Source organism: Neodiprion fabricii, chromosome 2, assembly GCF_021155785.1.
Source record: "Neodiprion fabricii isolate iyNeoFabr1 chromosome 2, iyNeoFabr1.1, whole genome shotgun sequence".
Classification (NCBI taxonomy): Eukaryota; Metazoa; Arthropoda; class Insecta; order Hymenoptera; family Diprionidae; genus Neodiprion; species Neodiprion fabricii.
The window spans coordinates 26,828,320-26,843,514 of NC_060240.1; the positions used below are offsets into that span (position 1 = coordinate 26,828,320).

Below are 15,195 nucleotides of genomic sequence, written 5' to 3' on the forward strand. Positions count from 1 at the left end.
GCTGACATTTAAAACGTCTGAATCATATTTAATGCGATTTTAAACGATGCTGGTGCTACTGAAGTCTGTCAAAGCGGTCTGAATTTGAATGATGCTGAATGGTATTTAGAATTATCTGATGGCTGTAATTCCACCTTTAATTCCAACATATTCGTTACTTATATTCAGGAAGTCACTATAATAGATGAAGATAAAGATTTGGATCCATCTAATCGGAGAAGAGACATAGACTTGCGCTAATTTCGTAATTTTGAATGCAACAAGTCGCAAATCATTCTGTTCCAATATGATTCGTAATCACATAAATTAAAATATATTTCGTGCAGTCATTAAGAAAGATTCTCACGTATTTATGCTATTGATAAGGATAGTGAAAAATAACATGTAAAGAATCAAATGAATGTGTGCATTATTTGAGTAACTTTGTTAATTTTTTACCTAACTTTATAAAATTTTATAAAATTGATCTTATTAAAATCATACGTGCCTGTCGTCGTACAGTTTTGTGCCATTGTTGAGTTCCATATAGCTGTACGTAACTTTTTACCGCTTCTATTATTCTAGGGTACCAAATCGCCTGCAACACACTTTTCTACGCACTAACCCGTCATATAATATACCTACGAAAAATTCACCATAATTCAGACAGGCACTTTATAATATACATATAATACGATTTTGCGAATGATTTCAATATTTCTCTCACCACAACAGTTGATTTTTATCGTACATAGTTGACGTTGTAAAATATGAAAGTAAATATTGTCTTTCTTGTCGCATTATTTATTATATACACGGAACAGAATCGAAGATCGTGAGAATCGTCGTAATTAAATTTCGACGAAATTTTGAGGCCTTTCATCAACGTCTTTACAACGTTCAAGACTCGGCAACATTTGATTGAAATGAAATATACAGGCATCAACCATCTCGGCAATCTAAACTTGTATATAAAAAGTTTGATGGTCTTTCGAATACTTTTACCGCAATTAAAAGTTAAAGAAAAAGTAATTAAAAACGGAAGCCATGGGTATGAACGAATACCCAGCTATATAATACCAAATATTCAATCCAGATCGTCAAAACGTTACCAAACTGCCGTTTTCTATGCGCTGTTTCTCTCATTACTCAGGTTGAAAAATTCAACAAATTTTACCATTCTATACCACGAAAGGATCAGATATGAAAGAAACTTAACAAGATAAAACTAATAAAACAAAGTTATATGGCTCAACGGTAGGTTTGTAAGTACATATACGGGTTTCCCGTTTTTTTTTTTTTACGTCTCTTTTTCTTTTTTTTTATCGACGACAAGATATCACGTACCGGTAAATTTGATTAGCATAGAACCCGCGCTGATTCAGCGGAACTTGGCATATATATCTGGATAACAAGCTATCAACGTGGGGCATCTGTATAGCCTATCTATAGGGTATATTTTGATTACGGAATATTACAGTGGCTTATAACATTAGGCCTCTCCACCCCCACCGTCGCTTTCAGGGAATCAGCTCCCCGCGCGTAATGCGAAAGTAAACTTGGCGTAAGCTCTGTTTTCAAAACAATTTCCGATTTTAGTGCTTACGCACATATATATATAAAATTTACATCTATATATAATTTTATATATATATATATATGCACAGCGTGGAACCGGAGGTTGTACCCTTCCTATCTACGTACATACACTACCGGTTGGAAATATTGAGCGCAAGCGCGCTCGCATTTTACCTTTGCGTGTGTAAACACGGTAGAAAATCCGTAACGAACGGAACTTGATAATTGATGAACGGTTGCACGGGTGCAATAACACCTTTAAAAAAACTTTCAAAAGCAGCCCTCGCTGGTTTAACGATAAAAAAAACAATATACGATTGAAGAGTATAAAATTTGATCAATTTCAACACTGATTTTTCAACGTTTTATGTAACAAACACAGTATATTAATACTGGACGATTTGTAGCGAATGAGATTTGCGATGAATGAAATTTGTGCGGAAAATTAGATCTTTCTAATACGTGTAAAGAAAAACCGGTAATATGTCACGAAAGCGTGCGCGATTATTACATCAACCTCATTCGTTGAATGACAAGAAAGTTATACAAAATTCTCCCTTTTTTTTTTTTCTTTTAATGTACCATTCGTTATTCACAAAACATGTGAAAAGTTAAAAACGTCAAGAAAACAATGGGGATGGGCATGAAGAATTTGTTTTTAACACACGAGAAAGAAATAAAATTTCCTACTTCTTCAAACATGATTTTCTAAACTTCTTCAACTTTTCACATATCGTCGAATCAAAAACGATGAAATACATAAAATTGCGGGCATTTCCCAGGGTGAAAAAATGTAACCTTTAGTTTCATTGAATTAACACTTGTTTGGTGAATAATTTTCAGAGAATTAGTTGTCCGAATAAGAGATACAAGGATATCAGGCGTCAATTTTTTTTTTTTTTTTTTCTACGAAACGAGTTTATAATTTGAACAGAAATGTTTTAACCGATATAAAATTGGTTTGCTTGAAAAATTCTGTTTTTGATGTATACCTTAATTATCTTATTTATTTTGCATTTTCACCGCCGAGCCGTTACACTGTCATTATGTTTCATATTGCTATTGTCATTTTGATATTAGTTTGGAGCTACGGTTTAAGGAAAAATGGTAAATCGAGAGTCGCGAATTAATGTATTGCGAAGATTTTCATTTTCCACATCAGTGCCGAAGGTTAGCAAGGTTTTACATTGTGGTTCTGGATTATGCAACGGCCATTGCCGTGGAGTGAAACATATATACGTCTGTATTAAGTATGCATTATACAAAAGGTATTTTCTTACGGCCGTACGTCAAATAATTGCTTGCCGTTACCGGCTTTAACAAAAGACCTGCCTTATACAACGGGTTGGTTTTACTCCCCCGCTCTAAGTATGTATGTACGTGATGCATTATATACGTATGTATACATATAATATGTACAGTATATTGAATCGTCTACCCCAAACCACGATGAGATGAAATTTATTCTCCGGGCTATTTAAACCCCCGGTGCACTTGAAAATTCACGAGTATTCGTTGTGCTTCGACAACCCTTTAAGCGACGCGCGGTGATAATTGTTATTTTAAATGCTTGAAAAGTAAAATACCGTTTTTACGATTCAGAATTTTTCTCATTCGTGTGAAAAAATATTCAAATTCTCAACGGTTTGACGTTTTTTTCTTGTTATAATAATTGAACTATTTGCGGTGTAGAAGATACAGCGGCATTAAAATAAGTGTTATACAGAAAAATCTGATATGGAAAATATGGATTTTCAGTCACTGGAATTAGTTGTAGGCTATTGTTTGACAGGTTTGAAAATTCGGAACGAAAATTACGGTCAAAGGTACGATTTCGCGGATGTTTAATAATGCGAGACGAAAAAAAAGAGACATTTTGTGCAATGAAGTTCCAACGACAATTTAATATTAATTATCTTAATAAGAGTTGAAAATTTAATAAATCGTATACCATTATATGGTAATAATTACTCCGCTCAATGCTTGTTCAGTTATTAAATACGCAATTCGTTACTTGACTTCAGGCAGAATCGCGTGGGAATTGTTGTTGCGTAAAATTCGTCGTTCATAATTCCCGTTACGACCATTTTCACCAGATTTCAATCAAGCAATTCCACGGTCTTTTCTTATTTGGTAATTGTTGGCTGTTGTGAGTCTTGAAAGCTTTTGTCGACTTCAAATCCCAACTTTTGGATATTTAAATATTTTTACCAAATTCAATCTGCCGAACATTTCGATATTGCAGTCTACGAATATCGCGATGAATTTCTGAGCCGTTAAAGTCGCGTGGATTGATTGTCATTTTTCGCTGGATGATTCGGAAACATTTAGACATTATTTTGGAATCTTTACCATAATTAATTCAACCCTTTGAGTCACAGATCATTGTGTTGAGTCAACTTTTATAACAAGATGGTACTCTACGATTTTTGGGTCGCTGATTACGAATCTGAAATCAGATTTATAAAATTCAAGGTAGCAGATCCAATATGGTGGACAAAAATTTCATATTTGACTGAATCCGGTCAAAGAAAACTCTATTCAGGGGTTTTCGGGGTCGCCGATTGGATTCGCCATACTGAATTTTCAAAATCTTATTTCAGATTCATAATCAGCGACCCCAAAAATTTATGATTCATGCAAAACATGTGTACGTGTAGAAGGGTAACCATCACAGAAACGAATTATTCCTTCAATTTTCACGATTTTTATGTAACAATAATATTTTACATTATATCGGAATAAATACTCTCGAGCAATCAAAGCCTATTGGTGTACTATGAGAAATAGCAAAAAACCGCAAAGAAATATGGTGAAAGGTTCTCTAAATATACAAAAAATGGATATAAAATAAGTGGTGAGAATACTTATCACTAAGATTCAAAAGGTTGATTCAAAAAATAATCTCACCAGTTGCCATTTATTCTCTAATGGGTATATTATTAGGCAAATTTTTTTCTTCGAGAGAAAAATGTATATTTTCAGAGTGAGATAGGCTGCTGTAACGGAACTGAGCTACAACCATATTATATTACAACACACCAGCCCCTACAATCACGTTTTTATAAGGTTTTTCTAACCCCTTTACAATTTACATATATATTGCCACTCTGTCATCGCGATTGGTCAAAAACAAGTGTCGACACAAAAAATGCCGAATCAAAAACTCAAACAAGCTATTGAATTTCGTCGAGGGAAATTTTATCCAAACAATAACTGTCATTTTTTGACTTGGATAAAAAAAAAAAAAAAAACATGTTTTCATCGCAAGTTTCAACCAACGTACCGATCAATTATTATTAACAATTTTGGATAAACCGTAATATTTTATCGCCGTTTGATCGGAATATTTTCGAATCGGAGCTGAGGATGGAGCATCAAAGGAGAAGATGAAGTTTGACGCTGTTCGGTTAGTTGAAAAAATTATTCCACCAGTCGAGCCCGGCTGATAACAAAGAAGTAAACAATTTTCGAAACCTGAATTATATGCGTTACATTTTCCAGCTCCAATTCATTTCGGACTTGTAACTTACGCTGCAAGTTCGCTCGGCTTCTTGAAGTATATCGTATAATAAAATATATGAGAAAAATAGACGTAATAACAACAATAATAATATGGAGAAACGTAACGACTGCACGGAGTGGCGGAGGAAATAACAAGTGGATAAACAAGGAGAAGAATAAGGAGAATAAGAAATGTTATTTTTACTTTCGTCGAGTTGAGAATTCTTCGAGCGAGAAGGGACCGCGTGAGGGATGAAAAAAAAAAGGAAGAAAAAGGGAGTAGCAACTTGACGGCACAATGCGCTTTAAATAATTGGTATATATACAATATGGAGCAATTGAAACCAGTCGGGACGCGAAAGCTCTGGAATTTTTTACTGGAAAAGAAATAAAGAGAAAAAACATTAGAAGAAGGAGAAGCGGAGCAAGAAATCGATACCGCATAACTTGTTTGGTCGAAAATCTGCTCCAGAAGATTATCTTTATCATTTTTACGACGGTTACTCACTCGACTTAAATTTTATTAATCGTAGTCAGTTTTTACGAGACCGACAAACGCGCATATTTCCGCACAGAAATGTAGATAGAATGAAAAATTTTCGCTGAAACTTAAAACAGCGAACTTTCTCACGAAATGTTAAACTTCAGATAAGGGTTGGAGGACTTTGAAAAAAGTTGTTTCTTATGAAACACTGTGTTTTTTACGATTACTGTGAATTTTTGTTGAAACGGCTTCCATAGTCAAAAAGATTAGATTTCTCTGCGTTGAAAATACCTTGGATTATATTTATTTTTTTCCAATAATGTTACGGTGAAAATTCGATAGTGAGAATCAATTTGTTTAAAGGCGAAAAGTTGATCGATCTTTTTTTCCTAAATCGTGATAGCTAGATATCAAAAGCTTGCAGGATTTCAGAATCTTACGTACGTTGCAAAAAATATCGAAAAATCGAAACTTTGTCCCTTAATTAATTGGTGAACCTGTCAATATATATATATATATCAGTTCGAAAGAAAAAAAAAAACGAATAGATGTTTGGGATTCTGCGTGATAAATACGATGTGATAAAAAATGACAATCTTTCATACGACGCGATGAAAAATAGCGAGAGTTTTGATTAGTTTTTCGCAAAGAGGCTGGAAAGTCGAACGAATAGTGGATGAGAGGAAAGCGGTGAAAATACAAACGAATAAATGAAAGAACGAACGACTCAATGAACGAATGAAATATGTAAGGGAGGTAGAAAAATAAAAAAAATTCCCCTGATATAATTAGATTGGCTGTAATAAACAGTAGAATCAGGTTACACAGCGAAAGTGTATAAAACATAGTCACTACCACGCAAGAATATAAACTAATACTGCGGGAAGACGAATAGTCGTCGAAGATAAGAAAAGTAGGAAATATCTCGCTCTCGGAATCCTCGGATGGGAAAAACTACTTACTTACACAGACGAAACTTTTTCACCCAGTTACGCAACACCTTCATAGCGTATATAATATATATGTATAGATGTTTATCTGTCCGTCTGTATAATATAACTGAATTGGAACGAAATGTTCGAACGAGAATTTACGATAACTGTATATGGATGTAGGTATGTACAATTGTACACACATGCGTACATAGATAGTGAATACATAGACGTCGGTGGTGAGTATTCTGAATAAAATAACACTTGATTTTCGACGATTTATTTTATTATTCACTGAAAATCTACTTCTTTTATACATATATATATATATATATACATATACATATACGACTCCACCCTTTCTACTCATGATGAAACGTCAAAGAAAAAAAAAAAAAGGAAAAGAAAAACCAGAGAGAAAGAACGAAGAAACAAAATTTACGCTGCGAAATGTACAATTTTTGCGTACGGATTCATGCAGAGTGTGCGGTTTTGTTCTTACGCTTCTCAGGTCTCGTAAAATTTTCAACCCTCCCTGCATACATGCGCTTGGATATTTTTCACCCCCGCTGGTGCGATACGCCCTCCAACACTTACGCTGCTTATATGATCCGCGGATATTTTATTATTCACAGTTTTAGAGGAAAAAAACCGAGGAGACCGTATCAACCACGTTTATACCTCGCATAGATGTGGATATTTACGTGACTGGCGTGTTTACCGCGGGGATAAAAATCAGAAGACGGAGAAGATGCAGCGGTAACGTGGGAGGAAAGTTTCCTAGGGAATTCAAACCTCGCAAGGTTGTTCTTTAAACTTTTTATTAAACGGTAGCATTGATATTGATTATGCGATCGATGAAAGAAAAAGTAATCGCTGGAATACGAATTGAAATGTAAATAAATAAATAAAATGGCGGACCACACTGAGAGAAACTTTTAGTTCTTAACTATTTCCATTTTTTACCACAATCGAAAAATACAGTTCTAGGTAGAAAATGAAAATTAGTTTTCTAGCCGTTACCGGAAAGTCTAGTATCCGTTACTATTCTTTCTCGTTACGATCGCTGTTGCTAGATTTTTTTGCAACTGTTGCGAAAATTTAATGCTTGTGCAACAATAAATTGACGTTAAAGCCTTGTTTGACTAAAAAAGTAGAGTAAACCGAATAAACTGATTTTGCGTTGCAATTACCAAAAAAAGGATCGACGATAGCGCAAAATGGTTAGGCGTACCTCGTTTTTCGTAATTTCAACAATATTCAAACAATTTTTTTAACGATACCTGTTTTACTAAATTTTTCTAACTATAGTACCAAATGAAATTTTTCTCATTGTCAGTGCAGGAAATGTGACGGGCGGTTTGCGGGATTCGGAAAATCGCGAATTTAGGTTGCGTTGTTGAGGCGAAGACCTCAAACTAGGTCAACGGATCGTTCGCTTGTACCAACTAATAATCAACTGTATTCTCATCAGTTGTATTGTTCCGCTACGGTGGCCACTTGGACCACCATTTTTCACTTCGAGAGTTGAAATACGAGTATAATTTCTAAGCAATTGGTAATCAAAAAAGTTGCACACAATCATTTCGGTTCGAATCATTCGTGGTTCGAATTACGTGCAAAATTAGTAAGAAGTTTCGTAGGTGAAATATCGATAATTTTCATTCAATTCATTGGGAGTTGATCGTAGACTGAGTATTTGCCCGATTACTATATTGTTAAGCTGCAAAGATTTATTTTAAAATACAAAAGTAGAAAATACAGAAATTATTAACAAAAGCTCAGATATTGACGCTCAAAATTGTTAAAAATATAGTATAGACGACATTTAACTTCACTCTACGATAGTATATTTTATTCAGAAGACTATTTTCTACAAATTTATTTATTGTGAAATTAATTTTCTTTTTTTTTTACCATTTAGGTTTTTAGTTGTACAACCTTGCGCCAATATTGATTATGCACAAGAATTGAAAATACTCTGACGGATAAAATATGCCATCGTACAGTAAAATCTAACGAATATATTAGATTTTGAATCATTTTTGTTTCTAATACCAGTATTCTCTATTTCTGTATTTTTTAACGACACAAAAATTTAATAAATAATCAATGCACAGCAATCACGCACTGAGAAAAGTAACCGAAACTACAAATTTCTCTTGGTGCGTAACAAAATTAATAACAAGGATGAATTTTTGGTCAACCAACTTTCGTATCATTGATCAAACCCCATACGCGACACTCACTTTCTTCTCATTCTCGCTTTTTATCATCGTTGCAACATATTTTAAATTATATAATTCGAGATAAATTTCCAAACGCGGCTGGATTCTTAAAACATTCATCGTACAGATTGTACCTATCTAAAAACCATAACGACAACTTCATTTTCAATGTTAAACCCTCTTCGAGCTACTGAAGAGTTTTAAAAAAGCCAACATTCGATTTCTTTAAATCGATTTCAATTTAGACTATACTGTACGCTGCTATCGCCGTCTAACCGAAAACTTACGGATTTGTTTGTTTTGCGAACTGTTATTCGTCAGAGCTTTTTCTCCCACTTGTTTTGGTCGTTTCCACCAATACTATTTGTGCCAAAATATCACGAGTCCAAAAAAGAAACCATTGTAGCCAAATCTTCGTTGTTTCTTGAATCTAGGTCAATCAGATTGGAAATTACGTTTTAAATTGTTTAAAGTTCACTGCGTCGACCTCGGATTGAAAGGCGAGGACACGTACGAAAAAAATTCTCAACCTGGGGGTGAATTCGAACCCCCAACTCGTGTATAAGCCTAAATTCCCATAAGAAAAAATTTTAGGGTACGAATTCACCCCCAAATTCTCGGTTTTGAGTTTTTTCCGTAAGGGGGGCGGTTTCGCATAATAAAATGTATCAAGAAACTGTAAACCAAGATTGAATGAAATCGTGCGATGGAAAAAGATTCGCGGTTGGAAGAGTCGAATCGTAGCCGAGCGAACTTGTTTCGAAATTTCTTAAAATATTCGTAGGCACTCTACCTTCTAAATTCGATTCAGCTGCCCATTCTGCACAGCCACAGCGGTCAACTTTGACTTGGCGGTAAAAAACCGTTGAAGTTGTACGTTCTGATGAAAGCTCGCTTGATTTTAGATGCCACCAGATGCGATAGAATATAGCAAAAATCTTTCTGTCGGACGGGTCGTAGTTGATGAAGAGAAAATAAAGTGAAAAAGGAAAGAAGAGAGTGAGGAAAAAACGTGTCTAAACCAATACTCGAGTACCTACGTGATGGAAACGTTATTTCTGTATCAAGTAAACCAGTGACGCGATTTAAAACGTTTCGCAACATTTGCAGGAATTCGAAAGAAAGGATGAAAATAACCGGAAATTTTTCTCTAATTGTAAATATTATACTGCAAGATTATATAAAACTTGAGGAGAATTTCAGGGACTCAAAATGATTTCACTGGATTAGTGAAAATTTTTACATAATTTAACATCAAACCAAAATATTTCATATAAGTTTTTAAATATTCTTACAACATTGGCGGACATTTTGGGTACTTGGTTTCATTGATTTCCCAAATATTCGAAAGATTTCTCAAACTTTCGGGCGTTTCTTTTACACCAGATTGCAAGTCTGGTCGGTTTCTCGATTTCATCAATTTCGGATTCGATTTGTTTACTTATTTTTGTTTATATATCATTTACATTATTTCGTAAGATAATTGTATATTTTTTTTTTTTCACAGTTATTCGCTGACTGATTCTACATCCAATATTTCACCTAAATTAAATTCGGAACTAAAGAAGGAAGAAGAAAATATAAAGTTTTCTTGACTTGGGATTCGATCTTTCGACTGTTCAACCGACTTCGCGGATAAGTCGAAGAGATTGGGTTTAGATGGTTGGATGCAGACCTTTGCGCAACCCGAATGAACAATTGAATGATAACTCTGCATGACTGGACAAGTTTGGCGAGGAGTTAAACCAGAGCTTAACGTCTGGGGCACAAATCGAAAGCTCCTCACGTACCCGTCGCATAAATCGTGTAGTCTGGGTCACACATACATTTTACTTAGAAAAAAATGTTGCACCGTTGTTTTTCAACGGAACTGTATGATGGACTTTTCTACTCGAGGAATATTAAATTCGATTCGAAGCTTTTTCCTCCAATTCGACAGTTTTCTGCGGCAAAATTTTTTGCAAGCTCGATTGTAGTAGACTACGTTTTTTCATTTTAACGTAATAATTTCATACATCGATCGTTGATTTTCCGAAACTGTTTCGTGATTCTGTTTGTGAAACAAAATAGACACATTATTTGCTGTGAAATTTTTATCGTTTGTCTTTGTTACAACGAAATTTTTTAACGAGTTCCGATAAATTTTCATCCATATTGCCATTAAGGCATCGATTAAACACTTTAATTTTTCATTACCTAAAAGTGAAATCTTTATACTTCGAATATAAGTCAACGATTTGAGAAAATGATTCTGAAACCTAGTTGTTCTGTTTTCACTTGAATTAGTTATACCCACATCACGCTTCATTCAAATTGGGTTTGGTCCTATCTAATCAATTCATTCCCCAAGCCATGAATTCACAATGAAGTCCGTTAAGCATTCTCTTCCACGGCAATAAAAACAAGCTACGCAGGTCAGCAGCGCATAAACGAAATTCATAGCTAGGTAGAAATATGTTGAAAATACGAAAAATATTGCGGATAAACAGTTGAAAATGGTGAAAAAACGGCATTTCCAAAGGAAAATGGAGAATAAAATAGCGAAGAAAGAATTCGTAAAATTGTCAAGCATATGTATGAGTTTAGTTTGCAAAATCATTTTGCGACTTGTGTATAAAATTTCAATATTACGCAATTTATTCCGTACACAATGTCACGCAATACACGAATCGTAACCGATATTTTGAACTTTCATAAAGCAGAAATGTTTTTTCTTTCATCAGTCGGCGAGGGAAAGGTGAGGAACGAGAATTTCAATAAACCAAAGGAGAGAGGTAGAGAAGTTCGTTAAAGTCAGGAAGTGGAAGCTCAATTCCGAATTCTCTAACCGCCTCTTTACCAACTGCGAGAGCTTTTATACCGCAGTATCGCCAACTTAACGCGTAGTATGCAGTATTTTGTACGGCTGTATAAAAGGAATGATAAATTAAGAGAATCTCGAGATGTGCGCATGAAAATAAACGAGCTAGATTATATAACGGTTGTGAAAATTCTAGTGCCCGCCCATCTACACGTGTAGAATAAAGCTCGAATTACGCGAGCCATGTAAATGCAGAAATTTATGATTGCCGGACGAGTCGTATAACAAACGAGTTTGAATCAGCGAAATACCGAAAGGCAACGGTTGGCAACAAGGAGGCAACAAGGAGGCTGGGAACTTTAACCGTGGTAATGATAATTCGGGTATTTCGAACCACCGATTCACGCGTGATAAATTCAGACATGCGTTGCACGTGGAATAATGAAATGCAAAGCCGCAGAAATAACGCGGAGAAAATACTGGAAAGTCGAAAATCGTGAAAGGTGTGGGATAAAAAGAAAAAAAAGAAAAAAAAAAAAAAAAAATGGACAGCTTCGTGATGCACTAGGTTTCACAATTAAAAAACAACTGGAATCTGGGTCACCCGGGGACGTTGCGAGGTGTCTTTTTTTTTTTCTTTTTATTATTCTTTTCATTTTTCTGTTTTGTTGCCTGCTTGTTTGTTTGTTTGTTTGTTCGTTTTTGCCTCGGTGTTGTATACGTATCTGTTTGAGCTGCGGAAATAACTTTGCACACATGCATTGACAAGTTACACGTGTAAAATGTCAAGGCGCCTCTCTCATAAACAAGACGCGGAAACTTAATTGCAATTATAATTATACCGCGACACCCGAAGATCTCGCAATCAGTGAGAGCACTTTAATTGCTAATCAATCACTTGTTTCGTTTTTGCTTTGCGCGGTATGAGATGAAGGGAAAAAAAAAAAAAAACAAAAAAAAAACGCGAAAAAAAATGTCTTCTCGCTTTTTCCCCTCGCCTCGTGTTTTTTTTTTTTTTTTTCTTCACTCTTTTTAATCTTCCCTTGACATCGTCATCATTATCATTATAAACGTCATTATTATTATCATCATCATCGTTATAACACGTTCTGTCCTGCTCTCCCCACTAGACAGCGAGCTTTTTTCACCGCAGCTTTACAAACGTGTATTATAATTATAACGGCTTTTTTACCGCAAGATTGATAATCACAACAGCAATGAAAATAATAATAATATTATAATTAATATTATTAAGACGTTATGATAATCATTATGGAGTGATTTAAAAATGTACCTGAATCTATTATATCTATATCGTAGTATGTAAATGTGGTAATACACAAAGTGTTACTTTTTCATGCATAAAAAAAAGTTTTTGTCGTAATGAATAAAATTAATTCAAAATATATAAAAGCATAAGTATATAAGGAGTGAGTTGTGAGTAGATTGTAATAATAAAAACGTGTGAGTGGAAATGACTGAATATATTTTCTAAAATTTATCCCTTTTGTCGCAGCTTCGATCATTTTCTTAACGTCGTAAACGTATTTACAGGTTGTACCGAGACGAATTTTTTTGTTCCCTCTGTTTTTTCTTTCTTCCTTTATTTCTCTATTTCTATCTCGAGCGAAAGCTTGTGACCTCGATGAATTTTAATTAAGGATGTATTCATCGGTAGATTATAGTCGGAACATCGTGTCAAAGCGAGAGGGGAAAAGAAGACGTTGCGAATTCATACGGTGTTAAATAAAACTGCGTGTATGTGTGCAGTAATTGTATTGAAATTATTCTACCTTACGGTTTGTTTTAACGGGAGAAAAAGCTTTGGTGACAGTTGTAAAATAAGTAAATCAGTAACTCGAATTTGAACTGTAAAGGTTCACGTATACATATAATCAGGGAACTTAAAAAGATGCCGCGGTGGTGAAAAATTCTCTGCGTATCGTCCGACTGCACGAATTAGGTACTTTTTTTCCTTCAACCCCTTTCGAACGAAACGATGACGAAAAAACAAAGAAAGCGAAAAAAGTTTAACCGCGTCGCATAAGATAGTTAAAGTCCTGATTGTGATTAACAACAAACTTTCGAGTCTTCAACGATTATAAAATACGTGATTTGTGCAGCGAATTACTTGTGTTTTTTAGCTTTTTGTTTTATTGTATTTGCTTGGTTTGCATCTGGCGTGAAAAAGTGAAGGCGTTTTTATCATTTCGATTGATTTCTGTAAAGTAGTTTAGTTACAAGTGAAAGGTAACTTTTGTTTCGAATTCAAATTTATTGTCTCTTCTTGTTTTTCTCGTACAACTTAATTATCATCCTCATCAAGATAAAATTCGATTCACTTTAATGCCTAGACGTTCGATCTACGTATTATGTTTTTTACGTAAGTGGTGAAAATTACAATCAAACGTTGCAGGTTGAGTAAATCCCCCGCGGCTGCAATGATGGGGTAATAAAATTCCCGGTTCGTGCGAGTCAATCGAAAAACGACCCTTCTACAAATCGTTACATCGTTCATCAAATCAACGTGTAACTGCGTTACCTTGTCACTGTGAAGAACAAAAAAAAATTAGAAAAAAAAAAAGAAACCAGTGCACATTTTATTTCCAATTCGATCGGTACGCTGATTTCTGACTACCCGGAACGAAACGATATTCGCGTCCAAACACTTCGTGCGAGAATGAGAGAAAAAAGAGAAGAAAAAAAAAAAAATGAAAAAAAATAAAGAAAAAACCGACACGGGAAATCAGAAAAATTGCGGGATGAAATAACGACTACAAGTGTAAAATTTGATTGATTTTACCTGTGTGGGAGATTATTCAAGTACGTCGAGGTGCATCGGCATCAACGTGGCAATTTTTACCGCTTTTCAAAGCTTGCTATTTTGAATTTCGGGGGCGTGAGGAGCACGTGATTTGTTCGGGCGCGAACTGAGCGTGTATCGGTCGGGGCGAAAGCACGTTAAGGGTGAAAATAACCCGAACCCGACCGAACCGAACGGTGGAATGACGGCTCTGACTCCAGTGGAGAAAACCGAGGTGAGAGAACTGCGCGCCCGCCGTTTCACATCGATTTTACCAACGTTAGCGCTCCGCTCGGTGGCTACCGGTTCTCACCCTCTCTCACCCCCTCGCCGCCCTTCGAGGAGGGCGAAACATCCCCGCAAATAGAGAAAATCCAAGACTCGTGTGTCCTCAGGTACATTTGGAGACGTACGCGTGTACGTAGGAGCGGTACATGCGTGCCTGTATTACAACAACAACAACAACAACAACAACAGCAGCAGCAACAACAACAGCTAAATCGCGACAGTGATAATATTTTATGTTCATCGTTTTCCGTGGGATCCGTTTTCACGACAGGCGATGATTTTATTTTCCAGTCTTTCCACATTTTCCCTCTTCTTACCCTTTTTTCCGACGTTCCGCTGGGTTCGCTTCAACACCCTTCAGCTCTTGGATCTCTTTCAAGACTTTTTACACGCGAGTTTTTCTTCACTTTGCAGTGGAAATTGAGAAATGAGATGCTCAAATCACTCGAAAAATCCGGAATAGACGGTATCGGAGACCTGAAAGATGATACGGTTAGACTGCTTTGAATTAGGAAGGTGTTTCTTCTTCTTTGGTGGAAGAATGTCTATTTTCATTAATATGAAAGCGTCTATTTTCAAAATATTCTTATCGGGTATAG

General features: G+C 35.4%; 1 protein-coding gene across 1 annotated transcript in view; it reads right to left on the reverse strand.

The window, feature by feature from the left end:
* The window catches only part of LOC124175681, a 35,979-nt gene extending 21,447 nt beyond the window's left edge, over window positions 1-14,532 (reverse strand). The window contains exon 1 of the mRNA XM_046556081.1: window positions 14,309-14,532. The gene's annotated coding sequence lies outside the window, so the exon portion shown is untranslated. The remainder of the gene's footprint in view (window positions 1-14,308) is intronic.
* Between the last annotated feature and the right edge of the window lie 663 nt (window positions 14,533-15,195).